General features: G+C 58.4%; 1 protein-coding gene across 1 annotated transcript in view; it reads left to right on the plus strand.

The window, feature by feature from the left end:
• The first annotated feature begins 3853 nt into the window (after positions 1–3853).
• Positions 3854–23317, plus strand: part of LOC111155812 (adenosine deaminase, RNA specific B1) — a 73738-nt gene continuing 54274 nt past the window's right edge. The window contains exon 1 of the mRNA XM_022516222.1: positions 3854–3917. The gene's annotated coding sequence lies outside the window, so the exon portion shown is untranslated. The remainder of the gene's footprint in view (positions 3918–23317) is intronic.

The raw sequence follows: 23317 nt of genomic DNA on the forward strand, positions 1-23317 counted from the left end.
CCTCTCCCTGCCTCACCAGCTTCCCCGCCAGGCTGGTGGCGGTTGGCACCCCTGGAGCCCTAGCTCCTACCTTCCCTGCTGCTGACAGCTGGCTGCTGGTGGTCTCGGTCAGACACTTGCTGCACGTCAGTAACGGCACGGCCACCGCGTGGTTCCGTCGTGGTAGACCGTTCTCGGTGAGAACGGTGGTCACTGTTGGCCATTTCTGGGTCCCGTTGCCTGGGGGTTTCCTAGGGCATGTTTGTTGTGAGTTCCTCGTTCCTGCAGAAGAGTGCGTGTGTGAAGGATGATTTTCCTTATGTGTTCCTGTCCCCGGCACCCGGGAGTGGAGACACAGCAGACGCTGTAGGTCCGAGCCTCCCTCGTGCTGCTCGGCCGTGGCCCCCCGCTGCCTGCACTCCAGCGCATGGCCCTGCTCCCCGGCTGGCGCGGGGGCGTGTGTCCCTACACAGTCAGCCTCGGTGCCACCTGCCAGTGCGTCTCGGGTGCCCTCCACGCCTCTCTCAGTTCATTAGTGGGGCAGGTTACATTCGTTGATTTTCGTCCACTGACTCGATTCTGCATTCCCGGAGTGAATCCGTCTGGACCATATATCAGCTTTTCCAAAGATTGTTGGATTGAGTTTGCGGATCTTTTCCTTAGGGTTTTTACGTTTGCCTTCATGGGTCAGTTTGGCTGATACTCTGGGCATGATTTTTGTGTCAATTCTTGTTCTTTGTAGTTGAGTCAAATTTTCTATTTCTTCCTCAGTCTGTTTTGATAAATTGTGTTTTTCTTAGAACTTGCTCATTATACCTAAGTTTACAAAATTTTTGAAATAAAGCTCCTAATACCCTCTTACTATATTTTTAATGTGAGAATTTGGCACGATAATTCTGTCCCGGTGTCTCTTGTTGACTAACATACCCCCCCCCCCCCCCCCCCACAAAAACCCCCCCCTGGCTGGAACAACCACCGTTCGGTTTCACTGCTGACGTTGTGGGGCAGGGTGGACGCAGGGTGCAGCAGGGACGGTTCGTCTGTGCTCCTTGGGACTGGGACCTCCGCGGGGGCCCCTCGGGTGACTGGAAGTGGCCGTGTGTCTGCATCGCCAGTCCCCGCAGTCAGCATCTTGTCCATCCTGTCCCAGGAGGCTTCCTGAGCGACGTGGCGGGCACCTGCCTGGGGCGGACGCGGGCCCGTCCTCAGTGTAGACGCACAGCTGGGTGGGCTCAGCCGCAGAACCGGCTTCCTGCACGGAGAGTTCTCGGAGCCTGCAGCCCCAGAATTCACGGGCCCAGCACGCAGTGACCCCTCCACGTCCGCCCAACCCACCGTGGTGGGCCCAGAGCCTGCTGAGCCTCTCAGGGACACCTTGAAAGGACCACTCTGCTCCGTGGCAGGGGTGTCCCATCAGGGTGGGCACCCGGCTCTCCACTACCCCATTTCCAGGGCCTCCTCTCTCTTCTCTGTGTGTGGGATTACCTGGCCAGCGTCCGTCCCTGTGTGGGTGCTAGTCTGTGTGATTAATGCAGGTTTAATTTCTTCCTTTTCCCCCTCCCATTTTCTTTGGGCTTATTTTGCACTTATTTTGTTCTTCTGGGTTTATTTTTGTTCTGAGGTGGGGATTCATGATTTTCCCCCGTTTTCTAAAAGTGTGAGCGTTAGGCTACGCATTTCCCTCTGGTGTGCTGCCTTATCTGCGCACCACACGTTTCCACATGGAATCTCTTTGGTTTTTAGGTTTAAATATTTTCTGGTTTCTGCTGTGATTATTTCAACTGTGGATGCCTTAGAAGAACACTGCCTAACTCACAAACGCACGGAGGCCTCTCTATTATCTTTACACGGGATGCTGTGCGTGGCGTGGTGGGGGTCCGTGAGCTGACCCCCGCGCCCCGGGGCCCCGCTGTTCGCTAGGAGCATCCCCACACGTCCGTTTGGGACGCAGGCCTCCGTGTGCCTGCTCTGCAGTGTGTTCCTGGCGCTGCTCCCTGCTCTCTGTCAGCTGCCGTCCTCTACAGCCCCCGTGACCACAGCCCTCTCTGTCTTTGCCTCTCTTCTGTCACGCTCCTGCTGTGACTGTCACTGTCCCTGGGCCCAGCCCTCCACGTCTGTGACTCCATTCAGTCCTCGCGGTGCCAAATGCGGCACCGTCCTCCGCGTGACCGCCAGGACCTGGAGGCCGCCCCACTCCTGCAGCTGCGGAACCGGGCGACATCCCAAGGCCCCCCTCTTGCCGACTGAACCCACAGCTCTACAGTCCCCAGGGTGTGTGGCAGCTCCCACCACCTCATTCCTGTTTGTCCTGCCGACGCTTTGCAGTTGGCAGAAGCCATCCCCACGTGAGTCCAGCTCCCCCGGGGCAGCTGTGCTGGGCTGTCCTGGGCCTGGTCCCTCCGGCTGACATCAGGGCTCTGACTTCTGCCCTCACTCTGGGCCAGCGGGTCACAGCGTGGGCACTGGAACCGGCTTCTGTGAGCCGCAGCCGTGTACTTCCTGCTGGTTCCCTTCTCTGTGCCGCCGGTGGACCTTGGTGGGTGCGGTGACATCTGAATTCTGCCACACATCGTCCTTCCTTGGACTGTGGAGGTCTGGGTCCTGCTCTTTGTTCCTTGCTGCAGGGGCTCCCTGTGTCTCCTACACACCCTCCAGCCAGGGCAGGAGCTGCGGCCAGATTACTGAGCAGATGGGGGTGGCGTGGAGGACAGGGCGGGGGCACGGCACTGCCACTTCCTTTATTCTCCTCAGCCGGGTGTGGAGACAGGACCGGTGGGGCGCTAACGGCTCAGTGACCGTGTGCACAGACCTCCGTGCTCGGCCCCGACGCCTCTGTGCTGGACGGGACGAGCCCAGGCTGAGAGGCCATTGTCGTCAGTCACTGTTAGAGGGGGCGACAGCAGCACGGGACGTGGGGACCGTGTCTGAGGCCTGTCCTCGCAGACCTGCCGACATGTGTTACCGATGCACTGAGTCCCAGCTGAGAGATGTGGGGCTTGGAGACTGGTCACTTCTGACCCCAGAGGCCCCACAGCCAGGGCACGTGGCCCCACGAGGTTCGTGGTGACGGGACTAAATCTGCAGGTAGGGGCCCCTCCGCGTTCGGAGATGCACTTGTCTACGCTCGCTGCTGGTCTTCTGGACGCCCACTCGGGGACTTACTCACTCTTCCCTGTGGGTGCAGCTCTGCGCCGGGGAGGCCGCACTCTGGACTTTCCCCTCGTGGATATCGGTTCGTTTCTCTAAAAGAAAATGTCGACATTGCGTGTTTAGGCTTTGTCAGTATATAAGCATGTTGACGTGCTCCCTTTAATGAGCTGTGAGTTGAAAACACATCTGTGTCGAGAGGAAGTGGCGTGGCGACATTTCACACGCTCTGTCTGCAGACACACGCGTGGCCTGTGTCTTCCAAGCCCGGGTGGGGAGGGCAGGGGAGACCTGCGTCCGTGCGTTTCTGCTGTCTGTACGCATGCTTGGGTGCGTGCCACGTGTGTGCATGTGGCCTTTTATCTTCCCGAAGATGACGGGTGCCCAGGGGGTTTCCCCGGAGGCCTCCCTCCGCAGCTTGTGGGTTGGCACGTGCTTGCATCCGGACGCGGCCAGCGCGGGTGTGTGCACCTGCCTCTCGCGAGCGTCAGGGTGGAGGTGAGGCTCATGACTGTGCACCTGCTGTGGGAACGCGCAGAGGACACCAAAAATGACTCAAGCTTCTATTTAGAATAAGGACTTTTAATTAACAGTGTTTATTATTAGAATTCTCATCTGAAGTGTCGAGCAGGCGAAGTGATTGGGTCTTTCTCTTGCACAGAGTGAAGTCTCTCCAGCCGGGCATGGCGAGCTCCGGGAGTGACTGAAAGAGACGGGTCCCTTGGCCCCGCGTGCACCCGGGCCGCTCTGCCCAGGGTCCGAGCAAACACAGACGCTACACACATCTAAAGGTAAGGTACAAACTTGCAAAATCCTGCTGACGTCTGATGGACTAAAAAACACCTTTTGCTTGACGTGAACTGATGAATTAAGGCTATTTGCCTCTTCAAGTGTGTTTTCTTAGTAACTTCCAGCCCAGATTGCTGGGCTGGTCTTGTCATCCAGGGTCCAGACTCCTTGCAGGTCCCCGCGCGGCTCGGGGTCGGTGCGCTGCTGCCCCCCCGTGGCCGTGTGGCCAAGAGCGGCCCTGGCTTCCGGCTCCACTGGGTGCCGCCTTGCCTCCTGCCCAGCCCTGAGTTACACTTGCTGGAAGCTTTTCATTGTATGTTAGTTCCTTTGAGGTGATTAAAGGAAAATTTATTTAGTACTTACTTGTTTGGTAACTATTACGTGATTCAGCATCTGCTTTTGAGAGAAATTGAGGCAAATTTAAAGTCCTGATGACATTAATCCTAAGATTAATTTGCCGCTGTGGAGTGACTAATTCGAGGAAGTTGGTTTTCAACATCCAAGAGGACTTGTCGTGGGGAAGAAGCACGAGGAAGTCGTCCGTGGAGGGCCGCTGGACGCCCGTGCTGGCTCCCCCGTTCCGCAGAGGTTGACAGGCGGCCGGGGACTCGGGCGCCTGCCGCAGGGGCGGGCGCTGAGCTCACGGTGGGCAGGGGGTGCTCGCCGTCTCGGGGCAGGGCAGGTGCATCACGTCTGCTGGTCTTTTCAGAGTCCGATGTGTCGGGAGCGTGAGGCGACGAGCTCCCAGGGAGACCTGGAAGGGAAGGTTTGCTCTCTAACCGCAGGCCCCACCCCGCCCCTTCTGGCCCAAGAGCCCTGAGAGCGTGGAGGGGTGTAGTTCTGGTTATTTCCTTCTGCCGTGCCGGTGGGGGGCGCCTTCCGCCCCAGCTCTTCTGTTAGCCGATTAGTGGCATGAAATCAGCGTCCCTGTAGCTAGAGGGTGTGGACAGGTGGTGAGTGTCGCCGAGCGGCTGAGTCTGCGGGAAACACCGTCTGTCCGTGTCGCTGGGGGCCGTGCAGTTGGTGACAACCTGCATGTCGCGCCGAGGCAGCGAGCGCCGCAGTCTCTGTGCCCCGTAGCCAAACGGCAAGTGTTTCTGTCCCATGAAGTGTGCACTGGGGAAGTGAATTATTCGTGATCCTCCGTAGAAATAAATTGTCCTTAAAGGCATAGGAGCAATACCGAGGCCTGAAGGAGGGCTGCGGAGCACGTGCTGCAGAGTGAGGGGCCGAGCAGTGGCCAGCACAGCGACTCGGAGCCTCCTTCCACGGGCGCTCCTCCGTGGCTGTTCCAGCTGCAGAGCAGAGACGTCGTATTTCTCCCACAAAATGAAAGCTAATTTTGGCAACACGTAGTCTGATGTATGACACCTTTCCTTTTCCAGGGTGGTTTGGGAAGAAAAGTAAGCCCGAAAGCTTCTGGCCGGCCGGAGCCTTTGCCTGGGTGTGCTGCTGCCCAAGAGCCCACCAGGCCCTGCGGCTTCCCGAGAAGCCCGGGGGCCGGCGGCCCCGCAGCGCGCGGCTTCATTTAGCTCCACGTGTGCTCGCGGCTTTTGCTTCCTCGAAGAGATGGCGTTGTTTCTTGTATCTTCTTTTCTAAAAATTTTAGAAGATTTTATTTATTTATTTGGCAGAGAGAGCGCACAAGCAGGCAGGTGGGGTGCAGAGGGAGAGGGAGAAGCAGGCTTCCCGCTGAGCAGGGAGCCCGACCACGACCACGGGGGCTCGACCCCAGGACCCCGGGATCATGACCTGAGCTGCAGGCAGACGCTCGACTGACGGAGCCCCCCAGGCGCCCTGTTTCTTGTGTCTTACACGTGAGTGTCTGCCGCGGTTGGGGCAGCTGGGGTTGCGCCTGAGGACCCCTGCAGTGTCTCCCCGGGGGCTCCCCCACGAGAGGGGCCGGGGAGCCACGACGCTTGTGCTTCTCATCACCACCACACCCGGACACTTTTCTGGAACAAATATTTATGAACTCCCCCGTGGTACTCTGAGTGAGGATGACAGAAGGCGCTACTTTGTATCGTTCTCACCATACAATTTTAAACAGGCATGTAGTGCCCACACCTAGTAAAAGAGAAATTACGAGCGCATAATACAGGCCCCTTGAGTCATCCAGTACGCAGCACCCGGTACTCAGGTGCGGCCGCTGGCCGGGGACACCGAGGCGTGCCCTGTGGTGCTGGCACCCGCGGCTACTGGCTCACCTCCGGCTACGCTTGCAGCCCGGGGCAGTTCCAAAGGACGCTGGCCCGCTCTTCCCTGTCCCCATGTGGCAGTTCCGTGTTTGCACGGTCAGGTGTGCAAAGACCAGAGAAACGCCTTGTGCTTCCATGAAAGACCCAGTGGGGGTCTGGGCTGGGGGCTGGGTGCTGGGGGGCTGCCTTCCCCACCGCGTCAGTGTTTCCTTGCAGGAGGCTTCTCTGTTTCTGGGACTGTCCTGTGTGTCCCCGTGGCACCTTTGCCTGCAGAGCGCCAGAAGCACCCAGCACGGTGGTGAGCGGCCAGCAGGGAGGGTGTTCCCTAGGAGCCTTGGGCCCAGAGTCAGCAGCAGTACCAGGTGGTATCCTGGACGGCTGTCCCACGGGGCCTCCTGCGCTGTGTCTCCAGCTCACGGTGGAGGCGGCAGTGGGCTCCCGGGGAGCGAGTGACACGGGTGTCCACGTGACAGTAATCCAGGTGGCCTGTCCCACCAACGAGGGCTGTTGTGGTGAAGGTTAACGCTGCAGTGGCACCAAGCTTTAGATTTTTTTCTTTAAGATTTTGTACATTTATTTGACAGACAAAGATCACAAGTGGGCAGAGAGGCAGGGTGGGGGGGGGAGGCAGGCTCCCTGCTGAGCAGAGAGCCCAACCTGGTACTCGATCCCAGGACCCCAGGACCATGACCCCAGCCGAAGGCAGCGGCCCAACCCAGTGAGCTACCCAGGCGCCCCAAGCTTTGGATCTTTATGGATCATGGCAACAGCTCGACCTTTTTTCCTTTAAAGTGGTCTCGCAGTTGAGGAACTGTTGGGCACAGAAGACGCCTCCGTTTAGAAGCGTTCCTGAACTTTCCCGGACAGAGTCTGCCTGTGAATGAGCTGTGATTCTCTGTTTTTCTGGCATTGGTCACTGTCCCCGAGAAGGTGTCTCTGTGGGTCCAGCCTGGCTCACGGACCTTCGCCGGACAAGGTGTTGGTGTCTCTGTGGCACTGCGAGCTCAGACCCAGGGCAGCGGCTGCGGTGGGAGACGCGTCCCACCCAGAGTTCTGGCCTCGGGATGCTTTTCCAGCCGCGCCACCAGCGCTTGTGGGCTCTTGTGCGGTGGAACTGGGGAGCCGGAATGGACGCAGCCCGCTGGGGTGAAGTTCTGCATCGCCAGTCGCGGCCTCAGCTTGGATGGCCTGTGCGGGGCGCCATGGCCCGCCCTTGGCATGGGACGGGAGGCAGAGCTGCTTCCCCGGGGCGTGATGGCCCTGCAGATGGAGCCGAGCTTCCCGCGTCCGGGAAGGCCCGTGGGGAACCCGCGCCCCGGGGCAGGTGCTCCGGACAGAGGCTGGCGCGGCTGCCTGGTGCGGCGCGGTCCCGGGAGAGGCGGGGCGCTTGGTGGGCAACCGCCAGCCCTGCTCGGGCGCGTGAAGCTAGTGGGACGTTGCTTCGGCCGGTGGGAGGCGCCGTCGGACGCGCGGGCAGCGAGGCTCCTGGGCCCCCGAGAAGACCGAGGTTGGACGAGAGTGCCCGCAGAGGGCGGCACAGAGAGGTCCCTGCACACCCCGTCACCCCCCAGTTGTGCGCCCTTGTCTGTGTAGACAAGGGATCCCCGGGCGCCCCGGCCTCCGGTCCCGCCTTGCGGCCCCGTAGGACTGCATGGCGGCCTCGGCCTCTGCTCAGGGGTGTGGCCCCAGGCGCGTCCCTTGAGGTGTCTGCGGTCGAGGCATCTGGGGACGGGCATTCTGTTGCCGTGTCCCGAGTCACTGGGACCTCGTGATCGCCGTTTACAGGACACAGGCCAGCGGGGTCCAGCACAGGGGCTCCCGGGCCGCCACGTCCTCCGTCTGCGGCATCTTGCCGAGCTCGTGGGCCGCAGGCGGATCCCACTCGGTGCTTGGAGCCCGGCGGGTCCGAGGGAGCCCCGCTGTGGGCCCCCCCCCCCCCCCCCGTGTCCCTCCCCACCCCCTGCTCCGCATCCAGGTGGCGCGGCTGTGTCCTCTGCCTGCTGTAGCTGTCTTCTCCGGCCTTCGGGGCCGCCCCCCCGGGGCTTAGAGGCAGCTGAAGGGGGACCGTGATTTTGTCTCTAAAACCCCTTCCCCTTTGCTTTATATCGAAGTGTGGCCGTCACACCCGGGGCCCCACCCCTGTCAAGGGGAGGGGATTGTCCAGGGTGTAGATGGGGAGGGAGAGGGGTGAGGAGAGGAAAGGCGGGGAGGGGTGGGTCGCTGGTCCCACACAGAGTGTGGAGAGAAGTTGCTTTGCCTGCACCCGAGGGGGACGCGTACCTGGTGGAGTCGCGCCCCTGACAGGACGGATACCGGACACCTGGGGGACGGGAGCCTGACGCGCATGTACTGCCCGGGGCACGTGTCCCCAGCGGCGTGTGCCTGGTGGGTTGCCCAGTGGGCCGAGGCCCGGCTGTTCCAGGGTCCGACATGCAGAGCGGCCGGCGGGTCAGAGAGGCAGGGCCGCGCGGCGGAGTCGGGCGCGGGACACTCGCGGGTCTCCACGAAGATGCCGTCGGGGCGGCCGATGAGCCCGTAAGTCGCGCTCGTTCCCGGGGCGAGCAGGGCCGGCTTGCGGGAGTCGGAGCCCCGCGGCGGCTTGGGAAGGTGGGGAGGGCGGCAGCATCTGTCCGCACGGGCCGGCGGCGGCCTACAGGCGGCCACCGTGCGCCGGGACGCGGGGCAGGGGTCTGCGTGGGGGGGCGGGCCCGTGGCTCCGGGGGCGACCGAGCGAGCGGGCAGGGGCGGGACGCGCCAGCGACCGTCTGTGGACATGAGCCGGGGCCGCTGCTGGGGCCGCCGGGCTTCCTCGGCCGCGCTCCCCGCCGCCGGCGCTCGTGCGCCCCAGGACGACCGCAGCGGGACGTGGCCGGAGCCCGGGTGCCTGGCGGGCGGGAAGCTGAGCGCCGCGCCTGGGGAGGCGGAGGGGGCGGAGGCTGCGGGGAGCAGGGGCTCGGGGAGGCCGACGGGAGCCCCTGGGGGCAGAGCGTGGAGGGAGCCGAGCGCGGGCGCCGAGGCGGCGGCGTGTTGTGGAGGCCGCGGCCGCTCCCGCTCCCCGCCTGTCCTAGCGGAGCACCGGCCGCCGGGCACGGGGCGGGCAGCGCGGCTCACCGCGGGGCAGCGCTCGAGGGCCGGCCTGCGTGGTGCGGCCGCGCCGGGCCGGGTGGAGCCAGGCCGCCCGCAGTGGCTGGGGGCGCCGGGGAGGCAGAGCTGCGGCCGGTGCGGGGCGGCTCGCGGGCCGGGACATGTGCGGGCGGCTGCGGCCACGGCCCTTGGGACGGCGGGGTGCGGGCTGCACGGCCGGGCCCGACGCCTGCTGGGAGCGGCGGCGCTGGGCAGGGGCGCCCGGGGTAGGCTGGCGGCCTCTCGGGGGTCGTGTCTGAGCGCAGAGCCCTGGGCAGCCGCAGGCCCCGGGGAGGCGGCCGCCCGCTGGGGCCGCGGGAGCAACCCGGTGGTTTGGGATCGTTTTCCGTCCGGAAAATGGAAAACTGAGGAAAACTCGGTTCAAACAGCATCAAGTGTGAGAAATTCCTAAAAAGCAGTGGTATCCCCAGTTTCTGTGCTGTGGACTCGCTTCCTGACGGACAGAGACGTACACGACGAACCGCAGAAGCGGGACACGGACAGCCGGAGTTCGCTCGCCCGCGCTGCCGCGCCGACACCCCGGGCCCCGCCGGCCGACACCCCGGGCGCCGCCGGCCCACACCCCGGGCCCCGCCGGCCCACACCCCGGGCCCCGCCGGCCGACACCCCGGGCGCCGCAGCAGCGCGGAGCTGGGGGCGGTTTTCCTGCTGCGGAGCTCCGGCCGCGGCTGCTGGGGACTCGCGTCCAGGCACATTCCGTGGAAGCTCGGCGGACGCGCACTTGTGGGCGCGGGAAGGTCCGGTACCCCCCGCGCTTTCCCGCTGCTTTCTGTGGAGGCTCTTCCCAGGGCGGCGCTGGCAGGAACCCCCGCGCCCTGTGGGCCGCGTCACCCTGAACGAAGGGAAGGCGAGCGGATGGGCTCTGGGCCCCTTGCCAGACCCACGCCCACGGGCAGGTTCCAGCAGGTGCCGGGCGCCCCCACTGCTGCTGCGGCGGAGAAAGCCGGCGCCCCGGGCCTCCCTCCGGGTTCTGGGATCTGGGGGCCAGAGCATGGGAGGACCGAGGGTGGCTTCCCTTCTGGGCATCTGGAGGAGGGGCAGGGGTCTCGCGCCCACTGCAGAGCTGCTTTGGAGGCCTGGGAGGGGGCCGGGACCTAGTGGGACAGTGGTATCTGCTGCTGCTGTGACAAAAGTGGGGGCAAGAGGGAGGTGGCTTGTCCAGGCAGCGGGAGCTTCCTGGGCTGCGGCAGAACCCACCGGAACGGTACAGTGCTGTTTTCTGTGGGACGGGAGCACTGGGCAGGGGTGCTGCTGAGCAGGGGCTGGTGGGGGGACTCCAGCCACACAGTGCGTCTCTGACTGTGGGAGGGGGCGTGGTGGGGGGAGTAGAGTGGAGGGAGAGGGTAAGAGTGTGGAAGGGCAGGGCAGGGCCTGGGTGGATGCCTGTCCCGCAGGGCCGACGCCAGGTGTGTGTTGTATCAGTTTTTATCCAAGTGATGCCTTCATAGGCAGGTCACCTAATTCAGGCTTTTGATGAAAATCGGCCATCCATAGCCTTCGCTTTCCTCTGATGTTTTTAAAAAGTTGTAGATATTTATACTTCGGGGTTGGTCAGTGTTAGGACCTGCTGCCCATGACAGAGCCACAGTGCAAGGGGCTCCCCAGGAGAGAAGGCTGCCCCGCACAGCAGTGGTCTCAGGCACACGGGCTGGAATGAGGTCCTAGCTGTCCAGGCCCGACTCAGCTCTGTGTGTGGCCTGTCACACGTGAGCTCACCGGCTGCTCCCCTACTGCGACAAAGCATGCGTGGATGCCTTCTCGAGGAGGTTCCCAGAGGCCTCCACGTGACACTTCTGTGCTCATCCCAGCAGACATGACTTCAGTCCCATGACCACGACCGGTCACAGGGGGCTGGGAGTGTCATTCTTAGTGACGCACCACGTGGGTGCTCTGCCTCAGAGGAAGGAGGGAGTGGATGTTGGGATGAAGACGGCAGTCCCTGCCGTACTTTCGTTTCTAAATAATAACTTGGCTGGTTTGTGATTTATATATTTTAGACGTTATCTGTTGACGTTCAGTTCAGATACCAGCAGCTTGAGCTCACGTCACACTTTTTTTTGCCCTTCTTTGTTGTGTTATTTGGGAATGCTTTTGGCTGAAAGTCCCAGAATGCATGACCTACAGTATCTTTCAGAGTGGGGATTTATTCCTTTACTTCATAGTAAAGAATGCAAAGGCAGGTTTTTGCTAGAGTTGGTTGATAGCGCAGCCGTGTCAGAGGTCTGGATCTGTGTCTCACTGGTTCTCCTAACCCTTCTCTCATGGTGCACTGTGGCTGCTGAAGCTCCAGCCATCACATTTGTAGTCAATGCAGCAATAACTGGGAACGGTCAGGCAAGCATGGCCCATGTCTGTCCTTTTCATCAGGGCATTCCAGAAACCTCCACCATACTTTCATTTATAGCTCATTGTCTAGCACTGTGTCCTGTGGCCAGCTGTTGTCCAAGGGACCCTGAGAACATGAGTGTCGGACTCTTGTAGCACCCCTGGTGAAGGTGGGGAGCACGAGGCCAGGCAGCCCAGACTGGCAGCCATGCTCTTGTACTGCTTGTCCGAGGAAGCGGTTCTTAACCCTGGGGCTCAGACTGCCTCCCAGTGGCCCGCTGCGTCAGGCCCGTGCGGACACCTGCCCTGCCCGTCACCTCCTTCTCACTCTGCAGGTCTGGGTCCCTCCCGCTTTCCTTCTTTTACATAATCAAAGCAGAAACCTTTATTTTCTGTTCTGTCGCCATGCGTCAGTCCGTTTCCAATTCGTAAGTAGTGTTTATATTATCACGAGGAGTAAATGTTTTTAGAGTCAAGTAAAATGTGTGTGATCGTACTTCCTTCTCTGTCATCCCCGTGCCCTCGCTGCCGTGTGCACACAGCAAAATGTTAAAGTGACTCCTCTTTTAGCTCGCTCTGCTCATGGGGGACTGTCGTGCCACACTTGAACTTACCTTATAATTGGATCGATTGTGCCTTTCTGGTGCACGTTTCCTTTTCCTGAAGCTCGTGTCGCTGTGGCTCGTGGAACAAAGCGGGCAAGAGCGTGGCCCTTCCCGTGGCAGCCCTGCGTCCCCAGGCCCCCTGCTCAGCTTTCCCGCCCAGTCTCCTGGTCTGTGCGCCGGGGGTGGCGGGGGTGCCGCGGCGGCCACGGGCACTCGGGGGCCGGTCTGGGCGTGGCTGCCCTTGGAGCTCGGGGCGTTTCCTCGTCGGGTGAGGAGCCGCACGCTCCGTTACTCTCAGCCTTGTCCGGCTTGTTCGGTTTGCTGGAATACGTTCCTTCCTCCTTCCTGAAGTCTGCGGGCTTTCTGTCTTACCGCGAACCGAGGCCGGGTTTCTGTGTTCTTAAGCTGCACTAACTGAGGTATGATTTACATAGGACAAAAATCACCTGTTTGAAGCGCAGTTTGCTGTGTTCTGACAACTGTGTGTGGTTAGCACAGCCCCCGCCCCAGCCAAGACATGGGCCCCGCCCCCCGGGGGTCTTGGTTGTTCATGGCCCCAGCGGGGCCTGGTCTGAGCGGGCATCCCGGGCCGCAGCGCGGGCTCCTGTGACCCCTGGAGTCGCCGGCCCTGCGAGCCGACGACTCACCACTAGGCGGTGCTGTGGGACCGCGCCGGGACGCCGAGCTGCCGCCTGATCCCCGGTTTTCCAGGCATTTCCTCTGTGAACCCCGATGCTGGGCTCCTTCCAAAAAGATTCTGCTTAATGGCTTTATTAGGACCGTTTTAGAGAACCCAGGAGGTCAGGGTATGGAGCATTTGTAACTGATTTGGTTCAGTGAGTGGTAGGATTCGTAAATTAGATTTTATCACTTATAAATTTAACAATAATTAAGTGAGTCTGTGGAGGGGCCTGGAAGACACAATTTCATACATCTCTTCCAGTATTTAGAAAATCACACTTTGTACAGTTTACATGTAACATAAAGGTTGTGATTTTACTATTTTAGAATAGGCAAGATAAAAGGCAAAAAAGCTTATACCCCCAAGCTCTGCATGTGTGGCGGCAAAACCCAGCAGAGTCCGTTTCGAAGGTCTGATGGCTTCGTCCAGTGACCCCTGAAGGAGCCCCGGGAGCCAGGGAGCCGCACAGACGAGAGACCGTCTGGGCAGGAGGAGTGGGACAAGGACGCCAACCCAGGAGAGCACGGGCTGCTTGGGCAAGGCCACACCCCTTCAGGGGACCGCGGGGCCAGCCGGACAGATGACCTCGCTGGTGCCCGCCCGGTGACTCCTGACGGACGCCGGGCTCCCGCTTCTGGGCGAGGCCGTAGATAGGATTAGGTGACATCTCAGTTTGGTGACCTGGGGCTCAGGCTAAGCGTGTCCATTTTGGGGCTGGTTGTCTTGTTTTTAGTTGTGCTGACGGGTTGCCGGTTTTAGTAAGATAAGAATGGTTTGTGGACGTGTGTGTCTGACGTGCACTGCAGAGAGGCTTTGGCTCTGCGCTCCGTGGGTCCAGGCCATCGTGTCTCTGATCCCCTCGTTACGGTTTTCTTCTCCGTCTACTCTCGTTTGAGTTTTCAGTCAGACCTAACACTTGTCCCTGTCGCACGTTTCTTGTTCGTCCTGAGGCTTGTGCTGCTTCCTTTCTCCATACGTGTCCAAGTTAGAAGCAGCCCGACGTCACCCGCAAAGACACGAGGTTGGCCAGAGGTTTTCTACCCCAGGTTGAGTAAAGTCACTTTGTCTTCTTTGAAGGACCAACCAGTTCTACTTTATATTTCAAGAGGTTTGTGTTTTATTTTGTTTTTTCATGTTCGGTAATAATAAGCGTTATTTTAAAAGGCTGCTTCAAAAACTCATCTTTAAAGAAATACCTGTTTAACCGTGGCTACCCGTGGACTGTGCCAGTTTAGTCTCAGATCTATGTTTAGACTCATCATAGCATTTCTTTCTGAGTTTTCTACGGCATGTAGCACGGGTTCAGAGCTCTCCCTGGCAGCCCTGGGCCTACTGGATGGGAGTTCCTGTCGCCAGCATCCGTCCACGGGCCACCTGGCCCACCCACGGGCCACCAACCATGGCTGCTTCCTTAGCTCTAGGTTGCTTTAGGCTTCGGGAGCTAATTTTAGGGCCTTCAATTTAAGTGCCTTTTTCCCCCCTGCCAAATCCAACATCTGCTGTACTTATTTGAGAAATGTATGTTCTGATTTTAATTTAAAATTCCTTGATAGAGTTACTGTAAAAGAAAATGGAAAAAGCTTAATTGAATTTACGATCTTAATTGAGCGGAGGAATTTTGTGAGCAGACGTAAACTATACTTATCTCCATCTGTTTGAACCCATTTTCATATAGGAAATCAAGATGTGTTAATTTAAAGAAATATGTATGTGTTATTTTGACTTAAAGTTGTGAGGAATCGTAACATGTAAAGAAGTAGAATCGAGCAGTCATGTTTTTGCTTTAACTGGGCGGCACTGGAGTGAAGAGCTTGGGCCCCGGGTTCCAAGTGTCCTGGATTCTGAACCGTGTTCTGCTGCTTACACGGTGTGTGTGACCTTGGGTGAGCTGCTCTGCCCTGTGGCCGAAGGGCTCCTTTTTATAAAGCTGCAGTGCTGATGGAACGATAGCGGCCAGAGCCCAGCTGGGCACCGTGTCCTGCACCATCTTCTCTTGACCCCCCAGCGAGCCTGGGGCGGGTCCCATCACTGCCTTCTGTGTTGTACTGAGGAGTCTGAGGAACCAGGAGGGTAAGAACTTGCCCAAGGTTCCCTGGCTAGCTGGAGGTAGGGTGGGCCTTGGACCAGACAGACTTGCTTTGGGCTTTGTGCTGGTTACTGCTGGGCTATTATCATGGTCACACTGTACAGCTGTATGGACTGTGCACTGCACAGCTCCATTCGAAGACTTGAGTGACAACCTTGACGGCTGTAAAACACATGGTGGCCGTTTCTAGGCTGCCCCTTGCGCAGGCAGTTCAGAGGCTGGCATTTGTGAGGTATAAGTGAGCTGACCCGTGTGTGGTATCTGGGAGGTGACAGTTCCTGGTAAACTTGTCCTCCACACTGTGCCTTAGTGGCAGCTCCCTTGCAAGCTTCTGCCCATCCTTCCCGTCCCGTCACTGCCATCAGTGGTGCCTTCGTGGCCCAGTCCTGGCTTCTCCTGGGCTCTCTCTATACTCGCGACCTGGCGTGTCAGCCGCGGGCACTTCTGTCGGCCTCGGACCCTGGGTCTGCCCACCGTCTCTTCCTTCCGCGTTGTCTCTGATTCAGACAGCAAACCGGACCCCTGCTTCTTCACCCCACCCGAAGTCTTCCCATCTCTCCAGACTCTCGGGCCACAAGCCCTGGCCATCCTGTGTCTTCTGTTCCCTTCTAGGCCACCTGTCTGCTATCCCTTAGCATGTGTCCGGGTTGGTTATTTCTTGCCTCTGCCATCACGTGCCCTGAGCCATCGGGTGTGTCCGCACCGGTCTCCTGACAGGACCCCCCGCGTTAGCCCTCGCCCCGCATCTGTTCTTCACCAGTGGCCAGAGGCTAGGACCAGGCCAAAGCTCCTGGGCAGAGGGACTGCCAGGTCCCTGCACTGGCCCAGAGTCCCCGGAGCGGCCTTTGGACCTCCTGGTTTTCACCTCTGCCGGCCTGGCCTCCTGGCTGTTCCTGGGCTGTGCCCGCTGCTGCCACAGAGCCTTTGTCTGTGTTCCTCGACACCGTCTTCCAGGTGCCTCCTCCCGGTTCCTCGGGCCGTCACGTATGTGCTTCCCTGCTGTTGTCCTCAAGACCGGGAGAGACCGTTGCCCTCCTGCGCCAGTCACCTTCCGGGGTAACACCTACCCCCTCTGACATACGAGGCCAGTCGATGGCTTGTGGGGCCCCTTGTCGCCTGTCTCTCTTCCCTCTGCGAGCAGAAGCTGCTTTTGTTCCCTGGTGTGTCGCCAGCACCTGCTCAGGCCTGGCCCTCACTTAGCCAGTGCTGTTAGTTGAAGGAATGGATATTTGCTGTTTTCACGCTAACAGATCGTTCTGAGGCACTTTAATATTAAGTAGTGCTACAATTTCCCATGTGTTGATTCTATGTGGTAATAACAGACTCATTTCACAGACTTTAGAGTTCTAATGGAATCAACTCCTTTTTTTCTTATAAGAGAAAAATAGTTGTTAAAGAGTTTTTTTTCGTAAATTAATGTTCTAGGAACATTAAATTTCAGAGTCTTTACTCTGAGGACGTGGACAAAAATAAAATTAATGAGGCACCAGGAACGTCAGATGCTACATGGTGTAGGGCTATTTATGACATTCTCCTAGAATTCAGTACTGTTAACTCGCAAAGATGTGGCAGCTGAAGTCAGAAATGGATGTACTTGTGGGGCATGAGGAATAGCATGGAGGACATGGGAGATGGAGAGGAGAAGGGAGTTGGGAGAAATCGGAGGGGGAGATGAACCACAACAGACTGTGGACCCTGAGGAACTAACTGAGGGTTTTGGAGGGGAGGGGAGTGGGGAGCTGGGTGAGCCTGGTGGTGGGTATCAAGGAGGGCGAGGATTGCATGGAGCACTGGGTGTGCGGCATACACAATCTTGGAACACACACAAAAATTAAATTAAATTAAAAAAAAAAGAAATGGATGTACTTTTACAGTTGCAGAAAAGATCTTCAAAGTCTCTCTTTAAATTAGGAACTGTCAGCTCCGTCGTCGCAGAGACCGTATCTGGGGCACTGAGTCACTGCGGTTCTGCTGTGAACTTCTTGATTCTCATGCATGCAGGATTCTATTTTTATGCTTTTTTAAAGTGATCCTAAAGGTAGAAAGAATCAGGAAGAAGGAAGAAACAACTGAGAGGCGCAGAGCCAGGACCTCACGTCGACTCTGGGAGTGTCCCAATGGGACTTGTTCTCGGGCAGCGGTGCAGGCCCCCGAGGCTGGGGCACTGTGGGCCTGGTCATGCTCGTGGATTCTCGGCTTCTCTGACTTTCAGGAAAGCAGAAAACACAGCACTTGTCACTGCAGGAAGCTCTGCTGTGCGCTGGGTTGTGTCCTGTGAGGAGGGAACCGTGATGAGTGCGTGGGGCGGGGGGAGACTATGGGTGACTGCCGTCTCGTCGAGCGTGTCGTGAGCGTGCAGAGCGGGTACGGGAGAAGGCCGTGCAGGGCGGTGGTCAGGGGGCCAGCTGGCCTTTCATTTTATAGCCTGTATGTGCCCTTTAGAAGGAAATGAAGCAGACTTGGTATTGTCCAACCATGCTGGTCTCGAGAATGGTACTGCTGTCCCGCTTGTCCCCACGGGAGGGTAGTTTATGACATCATGGGGAGCGAGGCCAGTGCCATCGAAAGATTTTACTACTCACGTTTTCCTGGAGGAGGGGCCGCGCCATGCAGGGCCATATGGGGAGCATTGATCTTGGTCTGGAGGCAGAAAGGAGCGAGGGGAAGGCCTAGGTAGGCCAGAGCCTTCTTGGGGTTTCCACAGGAAGGGCAGGGCAGGGCACAGAGACCGCTTACGACCGGCGGTTTGAAGAACTATGGTAGGGTCTGGGCTCTGCGTGGTCTAGTTGCCTGGTACCTGACCCTGGAATGATTTAGGGCAAGGGCAACCCTGGCTTGACGTGGCAGTTACAAGTGAGGGGGTCGTGTGCATAGGAAGGATGCAGTCCTGGCTGAGCCCTGGTGGGCGGGGGGCGGTCTCTCCCTGCGTCCGAAAGACTCCCATATGCTAGAGCATCAAGAGACAGAAGATATAGGAGATATGACTTTCCCCATGACGAATGTGTGCCGACAAGACAAATACAGCCTCTGAGACAGCGGGTAGAACAGCAGCCCCACTGACAACACGGCACCCCTGACCCAGGGCACCAGGACACACAGACGTCCAGACATCCAGATGGTACCAGCAGAGGGTCTCCCGGCAAACCCACCACGGTGTCTTTCATCGCGTCAACTCTCATTTCCAAATTCACGTGTAATGACGGCAGATCTCCTGGGCTTTGTTTGGTGTGTTTCCACTTGCTGGGGCCCGAGAAGCGGCCCACGGGCTAGGTTTTTGGCAGTTCCGCCATTGGGCCTGTACGCCCTGCTGGCCGCGTGCTTGCGGGGGGGCATTCGGGTCAGGACAGCCGGCCTCTCGCGCCAGCCCCCGACGTCCCGGCTTACGGTTGCAGATCGCCCTGATTCATGCTCTGGGAACTTTAGATCTAGGAGCGTAGGCAAGCTTTTCGCTTTGCAAGTTTTGCTTTCTATGAATATACTTTCTATGAATTGTGGTGTGTCGTGATGTGAAACATTTTTGTCTCCTTTAGGTCAGGGTTGTGACGGGAGATGGAGAAGTTAAAATTTTCTCCTTTCCAGGACGCGGAGAGGAAGCCTGTGCCGGTTTGTTTGGCCCTGAGGTGGCCTCACCAGGCCTGTGCCTGTGCCTGGGCCAGGGTGGGCCCCCCACGGCGGTGGGGGGGTGGGGCAGATCCCAGTGAAAACCCTGATGCAGAAAGAGAAAACATTGAAAATGGGAGTGTCTCTGATAGCTGGGGACACACTCCCTGTTTTACCTGACTTCTTTGAGCACTGTTTCCCCAGATGGTCTCGTCCTAAGGGATCTCGTGTCCAGACAGCTCCTTACCACTTCCCTTTGATAAAAACAGTCTGTGTTTGATTCCATCCGGACTCTCCAAGACTCTGAGAGTGCTGAGCTCTTTCTCGTGGGTCAGAGGGCTCCAGAAGTTCCGGCTCTGTTCTCAAATCTTGCTTCCTTGGTTCAGCTCCATCAGGAGACCCTGGGGCCAGTGCCCGTAGCTGTGTAGACCCACCTGCGCTAGTGTGCTCTGGCTCGTCCTTGGCGTCTGCAGCCCAGTTACTCACGGCGCGCGACCATTTTCAGGGTCAGGCACCTAACTGGTTCTGGTGCGTGGCAAGGGAGTAATTAACAAAGAAACTCGTGGAAAAAATACCCAAACAGATTTTAAATACAGTAAGTAACTTCATATTTTAAAATAGGTCCAAAGAAATTTTCTTGTTTCTTATTTAAAATAACTGAAGAATGTTTACATTTTCCTTTTCGTGCTTTGTTTTCCTTTCCTTTTCGTGGTTTCCTCCGTGGTTTCTTGGTCCTCATCCCCTGGGTTGCCTTAGGATTCCTCCGTCGGGGATAGACTGCATCGGAACTCAGCAGAGGCTCCGAGCCCCCAAGTCCCGGGTGGCAGGACGGCCGGCCGGGTGCACGGTGCCGGCGGGGGCTTCCTCCAAGGCAAGCCGTCGCAGGACGCAGTGAAGCCTGCGGCGTCCGGCTGGAGAGAGGCCGGCTGTTGGATCTTGTACCACAACAAGCGGTCGTGGGTATCTCGGGCCAGGTCTTGGCGGGCATGAGAAATGCAGAGCCGCAGGGGAGGGGCACATCCCGGCCTGGTGGGCATCGGACCCCAGCACTCCTGCCCGTGCACTGGGCCTGCACACTCGTCACGGGAGCCGTCTGGGCATGGACACAGACCGTGCCCAGACCCGACGTCCCAGGGCCCCACGCCTGCTCCCCTCGCCAGATTGCAGGCTGACCTTTCCTCGTCCCGCCCCGGCTTCCTTCCCGCGGCTCCTCTCTGTCCCGGACCTTCCCCTGCTCCCTGAGTGCGGCTGGCCTGGAGGCCGGCCCTCCACCATGCCGTGTCTCCGTGCCCCCCTCCCTCCCAGACCCAGCTCCCAAGCCGAGAGTTCTCTGCTTTGCCGAAGAATCTGCGCCTTGCGTGGGGGAAGCCTTTGCCAGAAGCTTCTCTCCTGGTCCCAACCCCAAGGCCATGACCACCTCCATGAGTTTGCAAGCGGCAGAAACATACGGCCTCCAAGTCTGAAACACTATCTGGTCTTTGATCCAAAGGATTCAAAATAAAATACATAATCAAGTTTAAAATGTATAAAATTTGAATATATTTCTGTCAAAAATGCAAATTTTGCTAAACAACAAACCAAAACATTGTAATTTTCTCATGTTTTCAGAAAGTGTCTTCACAATTATCTATTAAAAGTAAGTTACATAATATAAGTTACCATCAATATCAAATTTTTAAGACAAAAGTATTTAAAGAAAGCTGGATTTTTAATTTAGTACTTGAGAATTTAGTTAAATGCTATGAATAATTTTATGAAGAATGAAACTCATGGCGATTCTGGTCACCCTGAGTGGTCTGGGCTTCGGCGCCCGTGGGGAGAGGGACTGCTTCGTGGGGGAGAGCGCCCCTCTCTCAGGAGGGTGCCCTCCGTCGGCTGGGACCTGCGCGAGCATGTGCGCCCTTGGAGGAACGCGTAGGCAGACGGGTGCTGGGCGTTCCTGGACAGGGGCTTGGCTCTGCAAGAGAGAGGACCTGGGCGACTGCATTGTCTTTCCTCTCGCCCAGTGCTCTCCCACGGATGTCCTCCTCACCGGCTCCTCCCGGGACAGCCCTGATCTGCTGGCTCTTGGATGCCGTTGTCCTTTGTTCCAAGGACACAGAGCCGTGATCTGGGATAGTGTCCCCCTGGGGCCTGATCCGTCTGTGACGGACAGGAGGAGGTTGGGGCTGTGGGTTGTGCTGTGTCAGCCCTAAATGCTGGGTCCTGGACACAGTCCCCTGGGTGCAAGGGATGCCGTGAAGGCTCAGTGTCTGCCCGCCCGGGGTGCTGAGCCTGCGGCGGGGACAAGCTATTCCCCAACGGAGGAGACAGCAGCATGTGGGCCGTCTGGTGGGCACAGCAGGGAGGAAGAGTGGCCCCTGACCCGGGGCTCCTCTGGGCACCCACATGCTTTGCGGGCACTTCTGTGGGTCCCTGCGGCGGCTGGTCGCCGAGCCTCTGTGCTGGGTGCTGTGGTAGCCCCGGGCTTTCTGCAGCTGTGTTTTGTACACTGTGCTCCTTCCCTGGTGGCTTCCCTCATTGCCGTGCGAGCTCTGTCTGTTTTCAAGGTGACAGAAGCCTTTCTAAGGCGAGACTTGGTGTGTTTCTGTGGGGATTCCTGTTCCCCTGGAAGGAGTCCCGGCATGTCTTTCACTCCTTCCCGTGGTGTTGTGTCCGGGAGTGCGCGCAAGGGTTAACTGTCACACGTCACTGCTGGGTGGTGTGCTCCGAAGGCATTGTGGTGTCCGCGAAGCCCTAATTCTGCAGTTTGAGCAATGAGCCTGGGACGGAGGAGGGGCTGCTTCCCCGAGCCGGTGGGGGGCCCGCTGCGGGTGCTGCCGCTTGGCGGGCCTGGTGGCCGGGGGCAGGGACAAGGCTGGGGCCGGCCCGGGCTGGTTTCGCTTGTCTGTATGGCCTCGCTCATTGCCAGGACTTGGACCACGGGGACCTTCTTCAGCATCGCGGGGCGTCGCTGTAAACGGAGGCGGAAGAAGCGCTCTGAGAGGAAAGGTAACTCGTTTCGCTTTCATTCTAGAATGGGAAGGGCAGGACCTCGCACGCGATAGGGAGACGCTTTCTGGGCGGACGGCTTCATAGGGAGCTCGTCTCTGGTGCCAGCTCCTTCCCAGCAGCCCTTCTGAAGTGCCTCTGCTCTCTGTGCTGGCTTTTGTAGAATTTGGGGCTAGTTTAAATGCAAAGGTTTTAAAAGACCCAGATAGAAGTCATTCTAGCTCCAGCGTTTGGAGTATATTTTAAGGAGGATAATTATGAAGCCTTAGACGTCTGTGGCTCTGGGGATTAAAGATCTTTCCTCCTGAGACAGATGCCTTGTGATGCCTTCTGCTTTGCTGCCATTCTTCATTCATAACTTTTCTAACCTTAAAGCTACTCTTCAAGCTGTGGGAACACGGCTGCGGCAGCCGCTGTTGAAACTGCTTTTGACAACACGGAGAACAACTTCCTTGCATTCGACCCTGGGTAATTTGGCCTCCAGTTCGACTTGATGTTTTAAGACATTGAAAATCTCTGTATTTTTTTGACACCAGACTTAAACGTTGTCCGTGGCTGTAAAGATCACACGCACCGGCGTGGGGCGCGTCATTGCGATGAAGGGTGTTGAGAGGGTGCCGTCCTCGTGTGCTCCGAGTTACCTGACACAGTGTGTCTTCGGGCTAAAGAGGCTTCTGGCGAGGGAATCGCCTGCTGTCCTGGGAGCCTCTCTCTGGCCGTCTCCTTCCTGCCACCCATGGGTAGGGCCAGGACCCAGCTGTCACTGCCCCAGCACCCTGGGGCTGTTTTGTGGCAGAGACCGTCGGCCCTTCAGGGAGTGAGGTGAGCCAGTTTTCAGTGGGGCCTCCCGAGAAGAGAAGAAGAAACCGAGTGGAGCTGCGATCTGAGATGACGGCATCCTGCTGAGTCTACGGAGACGCGTCCCGCAGAGCTCTGTGTCTGGGCGCGAGGGCACTGCGATCTGCCGACTTCAGGGCTGCTGTGCTCCCGTGTGCATCCGGGACACACGGCGCCATCCCTGGGGAACGCGTGTCTCCAGTGCGGCTGTCACAGACCCTTGCCTCAGGCTTCGGTGTTGCTCTTTGTTCCCGAGTTAAGCATCAGAAGCCGAATGTCCTTAACACGAGCCATGGGGAAGGAGGACAAAGGCAAAAGCAGAAACTGCAAGAACTTTTGATCAAATGCCCTAAATTTAGGCTGGCCACTGTTTTTTCCGTGGCCCTTCATCATTAAACATTTAGTTTGGGGAAAATATTGAAAACTACAGGAATAGTGGTTTGTGGGGGGAACTTGCTGTAATTCAAACGGTTTGTTAAAATATTTCCTTCATGCATTCTGGAACCACCTCTTCAGTAGAAAAATCACCCCCAACTAGGCTGCGCCTCCAGGCCGGCGTCCTGGGAGACCGAGCGCGCCACAGGGTACGGCACTGCAGCCGCTGGATCGAACGAGTCGCGTTCGCCGGGCGATTCCGCGTGCGTAAATCCGCTGTGACTGGCACTGAGCGGCGCGTCATGTGGTGGCAGCCCTTCTGCCGTTCAGAACAATTAGTCTCGGTGTCCGGGCGACCATCAGGCGCGTGTTGGACTCTGGGGTTCAGCGCAGGTCATGATCTGCGGGACCTGAGTTCGAGCCTCGTGTCCGGCTTCGTGCCTGGCGGGTAGTCTAAATCTGCTGCAGACTCTCCCTCTGCCTCTGCCCTTTCTCCTGCTCCCACGCGCTCGCTCTGCTGCAGACTCTCCCTCTCCCTCTGCCCTTTCTCCTGCTCCCA

This window comes from Enhydra lutris, unplaced genomic scaffold (assembly GCF_002288905.1).
Source record: "Enhydra lutris kenyoni isolate GAN:26980312 unplaced genomic scaffold, ASM228890v2 scaffoldscaffold43, whole genome shotgun sequence".
Classification (NCBI taxonomy): Eukaryota; Metazoa; Chordata; class Mammalia; order Carnivora; family Mustelidae; genus Enhydra; species Enhydra lutris.